We start from the raw sequence: 17,240 nt of genomic DNA, 5'->3' as shown, positions 1-17,240 counted from the left end.
AATTACTTTAATTATACATCTACACATAGAAATAAGCTGCAATTTCATTTTAGTAATTTTTATATACACAGAGATACAGTGAAGACAAAATATATATCTTTTATATTAAGACACTGTGAATAAACATCATCAGGTAGTTAAAAGTACTCCACTGAAGAATACTGAAGTGCATTAGAAAACAGAGTAGTAAGAAAGTAGGACACTATTAATTGCAGCACTCAGCACAAGAGCTAAAAGTTGGGATCAACCTATATGTACAACAACTGATGAGAAGATCATGAAGATGTGGTACATATACACAGTGGGATACTACAGGGCTCTAAGGAACAATGCAAGCACGCAATTTACTACAACTTGGATGGAACAGAAAGACGTGAAATGAAACTAGAAGTAAGATAAATAGAGGATAATGTCCCTTATCTGTGGTATTTTTAGTAACTTTATGAGGGAATATAATGGTTTAAATGGGGTTGTCTGGAACACTATTGGCCCCAGGAGTGTACTGAGGAGAAAAGATATAATAGAGCAGAGAAGATAGATGTGAAATAAAAGGGGAAAGAGGTCAAGTGGATTTAGGGATATTGGTGATGTTAAGGATGCACAGAACTAAACATTCAAACCATGGGGAAATCATGAGACTCAAACTTTAAAGGTGCCTGTTATGACAGGTTAAGTGAGGGGTGGGAGTTGGGTGGAAGGGTAGGGGTAGAGAGGTATGGAATGAAATTTGGCAACATTGGTGGTGGGATTAGAATGTATGTCTAAAACTCAATTATGAATAACTTTGCAAATCACAATGCTTTACATAAAAAATAAAATAAGAATATACTATTAAAAGTGATCTCCAAGAAAGGTTTCCTAAGAAACAAAGAATTTCAGAAGCTTGAGTGGTAGTACTGTGAGTAGGGAGTATGCCTTGCATACAGCTGACCTGGGTTTGATCTCCAGTACTATATATGGTCCAGTGATTCCATTAATATAATCCTTGAGTGCAGTCAGGAGTAAACCCTGAGCACCTCTTTGTGTAGTCCATCAAAAAAACAAAAACAAAAACAAAAACAGTAACAAAAGAAGTGTCTTCATCTAGTAGTGGTATGAGAAAATTGTCACAAGCAAAAGAATGAAATTGGATTATCTGTTACAGCCTTAAAAGTTACCTCAAAATGGGGATGAAGAGATAGAAAATGGTAGGGTGTTTGCCTTGCACACAGCTGACCCAGGACAGGTGGTGGTTTGAATCCTGGAATCCCATATGGTCCCCCAAGCCTACCAGAAGCGATTTCTGAGCGCAGAGCCAGAAGTAACCCCTGAGCACCGCCGGCTGTGACCCCAAAACCAAAACAAACGAACAAACAAAAAATCAGAATGGACTCTGAAAAAATATAGAAAAATGACAAAAATTATATAGATAAAAAAGGATGAAGTAGGCTACCTTTACCTATGGAAATAAACACTTAAGAAGTATAACTATTGAGGTATTACATATACAAAGAAAATATAGATATCCCCATTAAGTCTTTTGAGATACTTTTTTTAAAAAAAACTTTATTAATTGATTGGTTTTTGAGCTACACCCAGCAGCACTCAAAGGTTACTTCTAACTCTGCACTCAGAAATCACCCCTGGCAAACTCGGGGGATCATATGAAATGCCAAGAATTGAACCAGGTACCTCCTGGGCTGGAAGAATGCAAGGCAAATGCCCTACTTCTGTGCTATCTTTCTGGCTCTTTTGAGATATTCTTGGGAATGGGTGTTGAGATCCAGGGCACATTTTCATCCAACACAGTGGATGAAATGAGTTTGAGAAATGCTTTGCAGCAGTAAGGGATCAGCTGAGGGTCCTTCTGGAACTCAATCTCCTGGCATGCAACAGATCACATTTGGGGGGAGAGGTGGTGTGTGAGAAGAAGGGCCACATAGAATGAGTAATCGGGAATGTTGGTTGGAGCTTCTTGCCAGGGCTGAGATGACTGAGAGGGTATCTTTTCACTTTGGGAGCTGGATGGTGGCTTGTTGGGGCAGGAGGTCAGTCTCAGTACCTAATGAGTTAAGAACTGAGAGTAAAGAGGGTTTAATGGGGGGAAGGGGGATAATGAATCAGGATTTGGGGGGCGAGGGAATAGAAAGAGTTCTGAAGAGGGGGGGAAGGGATAATATATACAAGGGGCTATATACAATACAGGCATGGATTGTTTGCAGTTTAGGTTGGGTAGACAAAGAGGAGTCCATGATATACAAACTCATGCCCACTTATAGAGATCTATTCATAAGTTGTTGGAGGCCTGACCCTCACAGGATGGGTCTGAGCATTTACGAAATAATTGAATTAAGAAAAGATAAATAAATAGCTAAGATACAGATTTGGAAAGAAATAAAGAATAAGAGGAAAATAAGAAAAAGATATTGGGCTGGTGCCTCAGGGTGGGATGGTTTTCCAATTTCTAGGCACTTCATCCAACATATTGGCACCCATGCCACACACTTGTAGTCCCAGCTACAAGTCCCAGGGAGGCTGAGGCTGGAGGATCACTTGAGTCTAGGAGTTCTGGGCTGTAGTGCACTATGCTGATCGGGTGTCTGCACTGTTTGGTATCAATATGGTGACCCCTGGGTCTAAGGAGGGGTAAACAGGCAGGGTCAGGTCGTAAGGGAGCAGGTCAAAGCTTCCATGCTTATCAGTAGTGGGCCTGGATAGCTCAGTCCGCAGAGCATCAGACTTTTAATCTAAGGGTCCAGGGTTCAAGACCCTGTTTGGGCACCAATATGTTGTATTAATTGTTAATTATAAAGTTCTAGGGGTGCATGTAGTAAGTGGATGGTGAGGCCTTTCTCGGCCTAGCCTGGCACCTGCAGCCCTTATGGCCTGATGGGTCTGTAGGTATCACGGTGACAGCGAGGAAATGACCCACAACAGTCAGATGAAGTTTCAGGAGATATCAGTGTTATTAAAAAGCCCTAACCACCGTGTGCATATCTCATATGGCTTCTAAGCTAAACAGCCTCTCTGCACCAACCTGTGTCTCCTCTATACCTGCTGCATCTTCCTTGTTCAGTCTCCCTGATGCCTCTCCCTCACCCCTCCCTCAGACCACTATAATTACCAACCATAGACCCCTGCAGGTGTGGGAGGGTCTGACCATCCAAGTAAGATTAGCATTTGGCTTTGGGAAGGAGTAACACTTATCTACTAGGGATAAGAACCCATACATTTTATAATACAGGGATGCCTCCCACCATGTACATTTGTCATGGTGGGAACTCAACTTAGGCCCATGTAATTGAACAGTGACCATCCATCCAACCCCAAATTCCAGATCCCAACCATAGAACTGACACAGTTTCCTGCAACAGCACTAGGAATCAAATGCCCTCTAGGGAATGCCTAATACTGCTCTGGCACCAACTTGCGCCAAGTTGATATGACAGCCTGATGCTGATGAGAAACACCAACTTGATCTAAGAGCAGGTTGCCCTACCTCATCACCTAACATTAAGATGTTATCAGAAGACACCCCATCCTTGGATCTGTGCAAAAACCAAGATCACTAAGTACAGAAGACTGACTTTGACAACCGTGACTGAGCAGAACTTCTGGAAACATACAGAAAGATTCTATCCTAGGCTCTGTCCAAGAATCTGTACAAAAACCAATATAACTATTACAGAATGACTACAACAACTGTGACTGAGCAGAACTTCTGTATTCACAAAGAAAAACTCCTGGGACTGGAGAGGTGGCACAGCAGAAGGGCGTTTGCCTTGCACGTGGAGCCAGGAGTAAATCCTGAACGTCACCAGGTGTGGATCCCCAAAAAACATAACAAAAAATAACAAGGAAAGAGAGGAAGGAAAGAGAGGAAGGAAAGAGAGGAAGGAAGGAAGGAAGGAAGGAAGGAAGGAAGGAAGGAAGGAAGGAAGGAAGGAAGGGAGGGAGGAAGGAAGGAGAAAGAAAGAAAGAGAAGAAAGAAAGATGAGAGAGAGAAAGAAAGAGAGGGAGAAGAAAAAGACTCTATTCTAGACTTCATCCTATGTCCTGTGCAAATACCAGGATCTCTAGTACAGAGAACTGATTTTGACAGCCACACTATGCAAAACGTTTCCTGGCACCATAAAAAGACCTTAGATTTCAACAATGAGCATGTCCAGAGCCTGTAGTTGTTCCCATAACAGTATGCTTCAAGGGTGGAGAAACCCTGTATCTCTTAAACCAAGAGAATTCCCATTCTAATTTCTCCACCACTTACTGTGCCTATGGAAACAAACTTGCACACCAGCCCCACTTCCTTTTTTTTTTCTTATTTTTTCCTCTTGGTGTTGTTGTTTTGTTGCTCCATTTTTAGTAGTTGCTGCTTGTTTTGGTTTGTTTTTTTCCGTTGTTGTTGTTGCTGCTGCTTGTTTTGGTTTGTTTTTTTCTGTTGTTGTTGTTGTTCTTCTTCTTCTTCCTCCTCCTCCTCCTTCTTCTTCTTTTTCTCCTCTTCCTCCTCCTCCTCCTCCTCCTCCTCCTCCTCCTCTTCTTCTTCTTCTTCTTCTTTCTTTTTTCTTTGGCCACACCCAGCGGTGCTCAGGGATTACTCCTGGCTGTCTGCTAGAAATAGCTCCTGGCAGACACAGGGGACCATATGGGACACCGGGATTCGAACCAACTACCTTTGGTCCTGGATCGGCTGCTTGCAAGGCAAACGCTGTGCTATCTCTACGGGGACCATATGGGACACCGGGATTCGAACCAACTACCTTTGGTCCTGGATCGGCTGCTTGCAAGGCAAACGCTGTGCTATCTCTCTGGGCCCTGTTTTTCTTCTTTTAAATCTACATTTATAATTTCTAGAAGGGCTCCTCCAGCTTTTTTATTTTTTCCCCCAACAGAACTACAGAACTTGAACCATCTTGCTCTGCCTCAAAAATTGAAAGGGGGGGGGTGGGGGGAAAGTAGATGGTACCAGGAACAATCATATGAACATAAGCTATACACAAAGGGGAGCTGTTACACTAGCAGTCCTGGGGGCAAGAGAGATGGTATGAGATGCATGCTGGGAACAGGGTTGGAGGGAGGACAACACTGGTGGTGGGAATGGCCCTAATTCACTGTCATTATGTATGACTTATAATTCACATTGGTCCCAATAAAAATCATTTAAAAAATGGACTCTGGACTTAAATGTTAGACCTCAGTTCACAATATATATCAAAGAAAACAAAGGCAAAGCCCTATAATATTGACTTTATTGTGTTATTTGGTAATTCCATTCAATTGCCAAGGAAAAGAAACAAAACATTAACTACTAAGATTACATTTGAAAAAATAAAAGCTTCTATACAGTTAAAGAAATCATCATTAAAACAAAATATTAGCCGACTGAAAAGGATATATATTGCATAGAATTTATTTCACAAATACTACTATTCACATAAAATTCACAGAAAAACAACACCATCAAAAGTAGGGAAAATAGGACCAGAGCAATAGTACAGCTGGTAGTGCATTTGCCTTGCATGTCCCCAACCTAGGTTCTGTCTCCAACATGACATATGGTTCCCTGAGTCTGCTTATCAGAGTAAGGAATTCTTAATCAGAGCAAGGAATAACCCTTAAGTATCACTGGGTGTGCCTCCCCAAGCAAGCAAATAACCAATAAAAGAAAAAAAAAAAAAAAAAAGAGGGGGAATTGAAAAACTAATAGGCACATGAAATGTTCACCATCATATGCTAACCCAGTCCCCAGCATCTCGTATCACTCCCAACCTTACTAGGAATGAATGAAACTTAAGTGTATAAAGTAAGCTCTAAGCACCACTAGGTGTGGCTCAAAACCAAAAATTTAAATCACACATATATATATATATATATTATGTATACACATACAGAGTCTTAAGGGCCTAAGAAATTAGATCTCTGACACTGCACCACCACGAGTGATCCCTAAACAGAGCTAGGATTAATCTCTTAGCGCCACTAGGTGTGACAAAGAGGTCTGAAAAATTAAATGAGACTTTAAATATCTTCAAAAGGAGTCATTTCTTAAATTTAATTTTATTGGGGGGTACTACTGGTTTATAAGAACCTTTATTTTATGGAAATAATACTGTCAGACAAAATCTATTTCCATTACACCAAAATGTTTCCACAGACTCTTTAGTCTGCTCCCACCTTTGTTAAACTTGATTCTGTAGCCAGAATTGAATGGCTTGATTTAATTGAAAATTGTCACTTTGCTTTGTTTCTTTAAATATAATATGCAAATAAAATTACTCTGTATTTGTCTCCTTCAGAACTATTTGGTTTAGCACAACCCCTTTCAGTTCTGTTTGTACTGTTGCAAAAAAGCATATCATCTTTTCTTATAGTTTAGTATTCCATTGGGGATATATGCCACCTCTTTAGTCTTTCCTCTCCGTACACAGGTTGTTTTCAGATCAAATTAGATTTTTTTTGAATAGTCATGCTAAGAATGGAATTGTTGGAACATGTAGTCCTAGTTTTAGTTTTTTGAGAAATCTCCACACTGTTTTCCAAGAGGCTAATTCAATTTACATCCCTACAGTGAATGGGGAATTCTCTTTTACCACCACTTGTTAGCACTTACTCCTTGCCTATATAATATAGACTACAGGCTTTCACCTTCACAATTTTAGGGTGAGAGGGCAGCTCACTGTCATTTAATTTGCATTTTTTCAGAATGTAAATTATGGTGAACGTTTTTATCATGTGAGGAAACTGGGACATTGGTGGAAGAAAGTGAACAATGGTGAAGAAATAAGTGTGCCTGGAACAATCATGAGCTGGGACTAGAGGATAGCAAAGATGTCTCAGATTTATACTTAGCATATATCTGTGAACCCAGCTGAATCCCAGCACCATGTGGGGTCCTTGTGCACTTCCAAGATGGACCTATCCCCAATCATCTAAAAGAATCTCTCTCCCCAGTTCACCTCTATCACTGCTTTAAAAAGAGACTTTATGGATCAGAGAGACAGAGGACATCAGATAAGGCTCCTTCTGTTTCCTATAAAATAGGTGCATCAGCTCCACTTTTTTTTATCCTTAAATGGATAAAATTAATAAAATGATAAATTAGCAAAATTATTCAAAAATTTCAGCTTCTTATAATTTATGTAATATGCTGATATATTTTTAAAGTATGTCAAAAGAATCAATAAACTAGACAGAAAACAGCATGCCACAAATTTATAAGATTAAACTATTCATAAAAGAAGAAATAAAGCATGATTTTTATATCGCTACAGTAATAAAAATAAATCCCATATCAGATATGTAAAGTTATATATCTTTGTTCAAAAAAAGCACTGATATTAAACTATACAGTTTAGCAAGGTATTAGCATCAAGGGAAACTGGACTAACTATAAGAAGTAATGTGACCTTTATGTCTTTGCACATAAATCTATGATGTTTTAAAATAGAAAGCTTAATTTGAAAAAATCAAGTGCATACAATTACTGATTCTTAATCAAAGAACTATGACATTGGAAGATATGTTTTCTGCTACTGAAGCTAAGACAATTACATTTCAAAATCTCTCCACGTATATTCATTTCAAAATCACACCACATAAGTTCTTTGGAAACATTTCTTTTAAGGTTCTTGCTATGCTGTTTTGGACAAAAACATCTGAGTCCTAAATATAACATAAAATTAGGCATCTTAAAAGGTAAGTCTGTATACTCTAAAATACTATCTATCTAATGCAGATGTTTCTATTATAGCAACCAGCAAAGTAATTCTAAGACCTAATTATTTTATTCCAGAAAACAAACATTTCTAATATGTAAGTAAAACAAAGCAGATAATGCAATTTCACATTTTTATCTTTTTATATTCATTAAAATACCTTAACCAGCATGTAAGCATATCATTAATAACATTTATAAAGGTCATGAGTTAACACTATGAGACAACCCAAATGAAACATAAAAAACTATATTCTTTAGGGCCGAAAAGATAGCACAGCGGTAGGATGTTAGCCTGCACGCAGCTGATTCAGGACAGATGGTGATTCAAATCCCGGCATCCCATATGTTCCCCCCATGGATAGGAAAATTTCATGACTTCATCTCTCCTGACAGTTGCATAATATTCCACTGTGAATATGTTCCACAGTTTCTTTAGCCATTCATCTGTTGAAGGGCATCTTGCTTGTTTCCAGAGTCTGGCTATTGTAAATAGCGCTGCAATGAATATCGGGTGTGAGGAAGAGATTTTTGTATTGTATTTTTGTAATCCTAGGGTATATCCCTAGGAGTAGTATAGCTGGATCGTATGGAAGCTCAATTTCCAGTTTTTGGAGGAATCTCCAATCGCTTTCCATAAAGGTTAGACTAGATGGCATTCCCACCAGCAGTGGATAAGAGTTCCTTTCTCTCCACATCCCCACCAGCACTGCTTGTTCTCATTCTTTGTGATGTGTGCCAATCTCTTTGGCGTGAGATGGTACTTCATAGTTGAAAAATCCTGTTTGTTAATTAGACTAATTACACTATGTACAATGGAACAGCAAGTAACAAACATCTATGTATCCAAATATTTTTATTAACAATAAGAAATTCTTGAAGATCTTACTATTCTAATTTGATTCAAAAACAAAGATTGAATTTCTTCAAAAATATTTCTTTCTTTTTTTTGGTTTTTGGGTCTCACCCGGCAGTGCTCAGGAGTTACTCCTGGCTCCATGCTCAGAAGTCGCTCCTGGCGAGCACGGGGGACCATATGGGACGCCGGGATTCGAACCGATGACCTTTTGCATGAGAGGCAAACGCCTTACCTCCATGCTATCTCTCCGGCCCCCAAAAATATTTCTTAATTTGAAGATTTCACATGCGTTCTTAATACAAAGTAATGTAATTTGTAATTACAATATATAGGTTAATAAATTATAAAAATTGGCTTAATTGCGGCCGGGCGGTGGCGCTAAAGGTAAGGTGCCTGCCTTGCCTGTGCTAGCCTTGGACGGACCACGGTTCGATCCCCCGGTGTCCCATATGGTCCCCCAAGCCAGGAGCAACTTCTGAGCACATAGCCAGGAGTAACCCCTGAGCGTTACTGGGTGTGGCCCAAAAACCAAAAAAAAAAAAAAAATTGGCTTAACTTTTCCTTTAAGATAAGATTCGTTATTTATTAGAACGGCCTTTGTCCATATGTAAATATGGCTTTCTAAAATAATTTCAGTTTCAAGTATTCAATTCTATTTATAAAATACATGTGAGCAAACTGGAATACACACTAATCATTAAAGTCTAAATATAAAACTTTAAATAGTTAATGTTTCTCTACTGATTTGAAAAGCTATTAATTAGGCTTATAGTGAATCAAGAAAAAATATCTAGAGAATCCACAACATTTAAATTAGAAACCCGGTTTCTTTAACAAATTTTTTTCAACAAAAAAAACAAATTGGGCTGTTTTATTTAAAGATTTTATATAGTCAGTGCTGTATATTTTATTTGATATCTCTTTTTGTATTGTTGTGGTATTTCAATTCCTTTTTTTCCTGTCCTCTCTCAAACTGAGGGTGAGAGCCTCTAGAAAATATGCCTATTTTCGGCTTATTTAATTTTTACCCCACTTTTTGCTTCTCTTTTTCAAGCAAAACCATATAACTTGAACTATCTAGTTCCGCCTCTCAAATAGAGGGGGAAACAAGGGAGGGCACCAGAACCAAACAGATATATGATCACTAAGTAGTAAGCTAGACACAGAGGGGACCACTTTTCTGGCAGCCGGGGGGGGGGGGGGGGGGGGGGGATGAGAGTGGGGGATATGGGATGCTGATGGGAACGGGGGTGGAGGGAGGACAAACTGGTGACGGGAATTCCCCTGATTCAATGTTACTATGTACCTAAAATACTATTGTGAAAGATATGTAAACCAATATGGTCAAAATAAAAATTATATTAAAAACTGTATAAAGATATTAATACAAACAAAGAAACCCAAATTGGGCTGTTTTGTTTAAAGATTTATATAGTCAGGCTTAAGTAATTAATATTCACATATATTTTAAATAACTTAAAATGAAAGTAATTAGTTATAATTATCTTAACACTGCTAGATTGAATTTCTGCAATACCAACCCATATTTCTTCTCTTAAACCACATAAGTGATTTAGCAACAACATAATAATGAAAAAGAAATAACTAGAACTCTTCTATGAAATGGCTGTTTTTAATGTAATAAAATTTATTTTTTCCTCAAATAATTCAATAGGTTAGTGGTTAAGTTTAATTATGTATATGTGCCAAAACAATTAACCTATTTAGAAAAATCATACCTAGTGCATACAGTCCCCAATCCATAGGTTCAAAATATTTTTAAGACTAAAATATATGTATATATAGATTTTTTAAATTAGGAAACAAATTATACAGAGAGAAGCAAATTGCCTGCCCTAGAGCAAAGTGGGTGGTGGTGGTGGGTGGGGAGTGGGGGCAAGAGGTGAAGGATGATGTACACTGTATGATTAAATCCCAATAATTAATAATTTTGTAACCAAGCAATTATAAAAAAAGAAACTATGGATAGAGAATTTAAATACACAAGCCATTAGCTTTCATACTGCCACCATCAAAAACTACTCTGCTAATAAACCCAAACTAAAAAAAAAGTAGTTAAGGAATATGTAGAAATAAGAATCTTACTTCTATAGAAATTGATACAACAATTTTTTAAATGCAGTTGAAACTTTTTTAGGTAATAGAACTGACAACCTACAGGACTTTCCTAAAAATAGCAAAGCTGCAGAATCTGGTTTCATATACTATCTAAGGTATAAGTGATCTCATAGCTGTGGAAATCTAGGTCTCAAATATCAAAAACTCTTGATATAATAAGATGGTGTAAACTTAAACCACCCATTTCTAATCCAATTACTTTATCTCTTAACTTCATCTGCAATGATTTCATGATATTTGGATAAAGAAAGATGCGGTATTTTTTGGCCACACCCATTTGATGCTCAGGGGTTACTCCTGGCTAATAGCTCAGAAATCGCCCCTGGCTTGGGGGGACCATATGGGACGCTGGGGGATCGAACCGCAGTCCTTCGCAGGCTAGTGCCTGCAAGGCAGACACCTTACCTCTAGTGCCATCTCTCCAGCCCTAAGATGTGGTATTTATATGACTAAATTCTAATGTGGAATGTACGAATATTATGTAAGAATATTATGGTAATGAAAACTAACCAAACAAATGCAAGTATTTAACATAAATATTATAAAAATACATAACATAAATAACTTAAATAACAAAATGTAAGTTACTAATGAAACAGTAAGAAATCATTCCATAAACAACCTGTCCATCTATTATAACTTAATCACCCACAATTTTAGTCATAAGATTCCCTAAACATAAAGGTTTTTGTCAAAAAGCTATTGACTTTGGTTTACAAGCTTCTATATAATTACTTTCCACATATGATTTATGTCAATTCTGCAACATATATATTAACATTGCTTGCACACTGAATGTCAGTCTCCTAATACTCCTTTTCCATTATCATATGGTAATAATACAGGTTGTTGTATAATTATTTTAAGTGGAAAATCTCTCCATATTTTCATATACTGCTTTCTAAACACCTCAGTACAGGAATACTTGAAATAGAATATTATCTGTTTTATCTACTAAATCCAATACAGGTAAAAGTATAATATCCTATTCAGTTATCCAAAAGTTTTTCACCACACAAGGCAGGAAAAAAGCCAACTGTCCCATAAGAGAATTAACCTTCCTCAGTAAAAATAAGTTGAGAACAGGAACCTTTCCTTTTTCTAATGGGTCTTAGCAGACATAGGGGTAAGATGGGGGTAATTTTAATTACTCCCTACTGAAGTCTTATGAGAGGATAAAAGTCAAAGACACAGGCGCTCCCTTGTACATAAGAATTCAACTTAGGATCAGAGAGGAAACATAGGCTAAGACAGGGTATTTCCTGCTTCCTTTGTTTCATCCATTTATGAAAATAATCATCACTGTCTCCTGAAGTTAATATAAGGAATAAAGAATTAAGTAAAATATCTGTGTCTGCCATATACTATGAGTGTAAAGAAAGATTACCATCCTGCAATCATTAGTCAATATTTTTTGATCGCAATCAACCTATTGTCATAAAAAAGTATTGTTTGAATAAAAGATTTTATCCACAAACAATTTTAATGTGACCTATGTATTAAAACAAGAGCTACAGTTGGAGATATAGCATGGGGATTAAGATACTTCGCTTGCATGTAGTGAAGCCTGGTTGAAAGCACCAGCATGTCATATGGTCCCATGAGCACCACTGGGAGTGAAACCTAAGCACAAAGCCAAGAGCACCAATATGTTCCCATGTAAATCTCTTCACCAACCCCTCCCCACCCCCACAAATAACTTAAGATCTAGCATGTATGCCTAAATAGATCACCTAAGCTACATTGTTTGGGGGCCATACCCAGTTCTGTGGTGAGCCATTCCTGCTGGTGCTTGGGAGTCAAAATGTTTTACATCTTTCAACTTCACAGGCATCCTAATTAATTATCTTTAAATACCATTTCACAGGTTGATATTGTTATCACATATACTTTTAAGTGTTCAAGTGTACTTTCCACAGATATACTTTTCTTTCCTTTTTGATTTTCAAGCCACTCTTGGCTGTGCTTAGGACTAACCGCTTAGGAATCACTCCTGGCAGAGTGCTCATTCTGGACATGTGAAAGCAAGCGCTGCATCAATTGCACTATCACTCTGCTCCTTCATATATATGTTTAGATGATAGAACAATGAGAATTGTGTTGCCCTATTTTTATTTCTATGTATTATATACTGTTTGCTTGTAGGCCTTTTTGGGGGCTGAGGTTTAGCTGTAAAAACTTTGGTAAGCTTGAATTTTGGTAAAAAGATATTGGTAGGGCTTATCAAATTACAATATATAAGCAATACAGAGCTAGAGAAATTCAAAGTATTAATAATCCATATAGCACGGGCAAGGGAGCAATCCAAAGGGATGCTGGCTTCCTTACAAACGAGTTGGAGACTCACTGTGGGAAGTAATTCTCGATCTATTTTTGACCACCAGCTTTATACAATAATTTTTGTCTCAGTTAAACAAGACTTCTCACTATTCTGAAGTAATACTCAAAATCATCCTTCTAATCTTATACAGTCTTTGATTTCTTGTGTATTTTATATACATTTTAAATATCTTTACAATGTCTTCTGTGATAGAAATTTTAACCTTTGTTCATCAGAAACTACAAAGTAGGACTACTTCATCACATCTGGGTGTAGTAGTCTTGTTATCTTTACTTCAATAATGGCTATTGGAATTCTCTAATAGTTATTCAATTATTTCTTATACTTTTGAATAGAAAATAGGCAAAATATAAACTTAAGTAAAAAAACTGAAAGAGAAACAGTGTCTTAAGCTGAAATCTTCAGCATTTAATTACAGGATTAAGCTGGGAGGTGATATATTTAGTTATAAATTAAAGTCAAAACTGTAAAGCACTGGGCTGGAGTGATGGCACAAGCAATAAGGTGTCTGCCTTGTCCTCGCTAGCCTAGGGCAGGCCGCTGTTGAATCCCCCGGTGTCCCATTTGGTCCCCCAAGCCAGGAGTGATTTTGGAGTTCATAGCTAGGAGTGACCTCTGACCATTGTTGGGTGTGGCTCAAACACCAAGCCCACCCCCAAAAAAAATCAAATTGTAAAGCACTGATAGAATTACAGAAATAAGTAACTGGATATAAAATATAAAGTAAGATGAATAATTTTAAATTTGATGAGAGCATTCAGAACATCCTTTATGATAAGCAAATTGATCTGATTACATTATCTAACAGGTATAGGGTCCTACAGTTAGTACAAAGGGTTGCCTATCATGTGGCTGATTTGAATCCTGGAACACGGGCAGTCCCCCTCTGAGTATTATCAATGGTGGACCCTAAGCACTGAGCCAGAAGTGGCTCAAAAGCAATAAACAAAAAAAAATAAATATATATAAATAAACCACATAGATTTGGTTCTTGGAGTTAAAAAAAGGTCACTCTGTTTTTTTAATATAAAATATAGAAAGATAAAGAAACAGTAAGATGTCATAATACTGATAGTAATATAAAAATACTATTATCTGGATCTTCATATATATTGCTTTGAATGTTTTTTTTTTTCGTTTCAACTTGTGTGAATTTGTCTTAATCAAGGAGGGAGAGAAAGAACATAGATCAATCTACTTTACTGTACTGGCTGCACTGTATTTCATCCTAAGGACATATCAAAATGTAGTTAAACAATTTTCTTTTGGCTTTTCCAAAGCTACTTTGTGGTTATCCTTCTTAGTTATATTAAATGCATAGGAATACCCATTGATTATCTTCTAAATAAACTGTTCTTTTAAGATGATTACAAAAATAATAGCTGGCTAGACATTTCAATAATTTGCATATATACAAACTACTTATAACATCAATATTCAATAATTCAGTGTAGAAGAATTTTAATAAGCTTCTATTTGTGCTATTGCAGGCAGATGCAGTAGGGAATCTGGTTCCTGATCACAAGAAGCTACTATTTAAAATAGCACTATAGACCAGCCACTGAGAGATTTTCAAACATAGTCTACCTCAAAGTTTTTCAAACGGTGTATTTTGTTAGTTTGTTTTTAGGGCCATACTCAATGGCACTCCTGGCTCTGCATTCAGAAATCACTCCTGGCAGGCTCGGGGGACCATATAGGATAATGAGGATCGAACCAGGGCCAGCCACATTCAAGGCAAATAAATGCCCTACCCACTGTGCTACTGTATTGCTCTGGCCCCTCCAAAAAGTATTTAGAGTCCCAAGGTTCTGAAAAAATTTCCAAATGTATTATGATAAATGTAGCTATTTAGTGTAGAAGAGGAATAAAACATATAGGAAAGGTGAGGCATAGAAAATAAGGACAAAATGATAGAACAGAAAAAATTAACCATGACACCAAGAAAGAGAGCAAACATAATTAACAATCACAAAGGTTACATTAAAGGAAACAATAACAACAATGAAGAAACCAAAGGAATTTAAAAATGAACAGATCTAATTTAATTTCTAGAAAAAAATCTTATGGGGAGGGGTGGATGTTTTAATATGAAGAACCTAACACTCAATGATAAATAATATGTATAGGGCACAGAGCCAAATTTAGTTTTTCAATCCTCAATCTATGAGCTTAGCAAATGAGTTATATGTATCTATTATAAATAACTGGATCTAAAATTTTGGAATTTTGAAATGTCTATGAAGCTTCATTTCTGAAACTGATTGAGCATTAAATAATCATAGGCATTACTCAGATTTTATATAGTGATAAAATTTAGTTTATAATTATAATATTACTTAATATAGACATATACTGCTTATAATTACAAAAATATTTTTATAAATGCAAAAACAATGCTTCCTGCTCACCTCGAAAGGAAGAAATTATTCTAAGGAAGGAAGAATACACTTGCCTGTAGAATTTTTTCCCAGAATAATTGGTCCCCAATGGGTCCCCATTTTTATGTTCAAGGGATTTTATTTCTCTGACTTTTGTTCTAACTCCAGACTTGCATTTCCATGTTTATGTTCTCCCAGGAGAAGAGATGCAAGAATGTTAGGGTTCACAGGTATACAGACCTGGATAAAGAAATGTCTCAAGCTAATTTGTGTGAGTTTCTTGATATCACAATGTTTTCTAAGACAGCTGATGGTTAGAAAAAAAGAGAGATAGGCTTGCAATCTTATTCTTCAATAAATAAAAGCAAAACTACTAATTGTATTAATTACATTTCACTCGGAAACTCTTCTTATACTTTTGTTACACTTCAAAAGTTGACTTTTCCATAAGAAGAATTTTCAAGTTAAAGAGGTCTGTTTTATGGAGTCCAGTAGGCAAATGGTCTATAATGCTTACAGTGCAGTGGAGAAAATTATTAAGTTGAATATAAAAAATTTTCTCAAGACAAAAAAACAGCAAATGAAAACAAAACAAAACAAAAAAACAGATAGAATAACTGGTATACCTGTTCTGAATTCTACTACATAATTACTAATGGGTTTCTGGTAAAGATTACAAAAGATGAAAATAACAATAGAAGCGAGAAATGTTTTAAACAAAATCTATATAAATTAAACAATGGAATTCAAGTAGAAGAAACAGAGAAATTAAGAGTTTTTAGAGGCAGGAGGCTCACAAATTGTGAAAAGGTTAATAAGTAGAAATAAAAGCTATATCATCTAAAAGAATTTTCACTTTTGCAAACTAAAATGAAAACAATGTACCTCACAGTTTTTTAAATCTAAACAAATTACTTTTACTAATGCAAATGAGTGTTTAAAAAATACAAGAATACAAATTTAAAAATATATACCTTGAGATATGCTTTTCTTAAAATAAAATGCTTTTGTTTAGGTTCTGTACCCCTGCTATAACTCAGTCCAGCTGTACAATCATAAATCCATCCATAATGCACTTAACTTCCTCCCCTCAAAGCATCCATTTCCCCTCCTTCCAAAACCTTTTTATTTAATTATCTAAATATTTGAGGTGAAAGCATTTTTACAAGAATGTGTACATTAAAAAAAATAAAAAGGGCATCCCTACCATAAGCAAATCCCCTTAGGAGACTTTTGGAAAATTTTCATCAGACGTCATGTCATGATGTATTCAGATGAACATTTGAGAATAGTTTCTTTTTGTCCAAAAGTATAAAACAACAAAATGACCACAGATCTTATAATCAGATCATAATGAGAAAAAAATATATATTTAGTATTTTTATGAACAACTGTATAGATAACTTTTGTTAAATATGCACTATTTCCTCTAATGTTAAGATCTTAAATTTTATACTCACAAAAAAACACTATATTAAAAAGCAGATTACAGCTCAAAATTCTAACATTAAAATATAGATAAAAATTACATAGTTCTATGATCCTTTTCTGTTTTAAAGACTACCTATTAGTATAATGTAGTTTTGCTTTTCTATTTTGTTTTAAATATTCAATTCAGTAAACTTTCACATTAACAGAAGAACTCAAAGTAAAAATTAATATAAAATATGCTATAAAAATAACTCAGATGCATATAAGCATCTGTAACAAATTTGAAGTACTAGCTAGACCTTTTAAATATCATGTTATAATTTAGAAACCACATTCACACATCAATGCACATAGTGCATTGATACATAGAAAACTTAAGATTCTAACTACTACTTAAAA

General features: G+C 36.1%; 1 protein-coding gene and 1 non-coding gene across 2 annotated transcripts in view; one reads left to right on the top strand and one right to left on the bottom strand.

Annotated features, from left to right (window-relative positions):
- The window catches only part of LOC126013819 (protoheme IX farnesyltransferase, mitochondrial), a 124,158-nt gene that overhangs the window by 47,575 nt on the left and 59,343 nt on the right, over nucleotides 1-17,240 (bottom strand).
- TRNAK-UUU (transfer RNA lysine (anticodon UUU)) lies at nucleotides 2,688-2,760 on the top strand. Its single transcript has one exon. It is a non-coding gene; the product is annotated as a tRNA-Lys (tRNA).

The sequence above is a fragment of the Suncus etruscus genome, chromosome 7, assembly GCF_024139225.1.
Source record: "Suncus etruscus isolate mSunEtr1 chromosome 7, mSunEtr1.pri.cur, whole genome shotgun sequence".
In the NCBI taxonomy this organism is placed as follows: Eukaryota; Metazoa; Chordata; class Mammalia; order Eulipotyphla; family Soricidae; genus Suncus; species Suncus etruscus.
The sequence above is the reverse complement of the archived record's forward strand: the minus strand, read 5'-3'. Positions and strand labels throughout refer to the sequence as shown.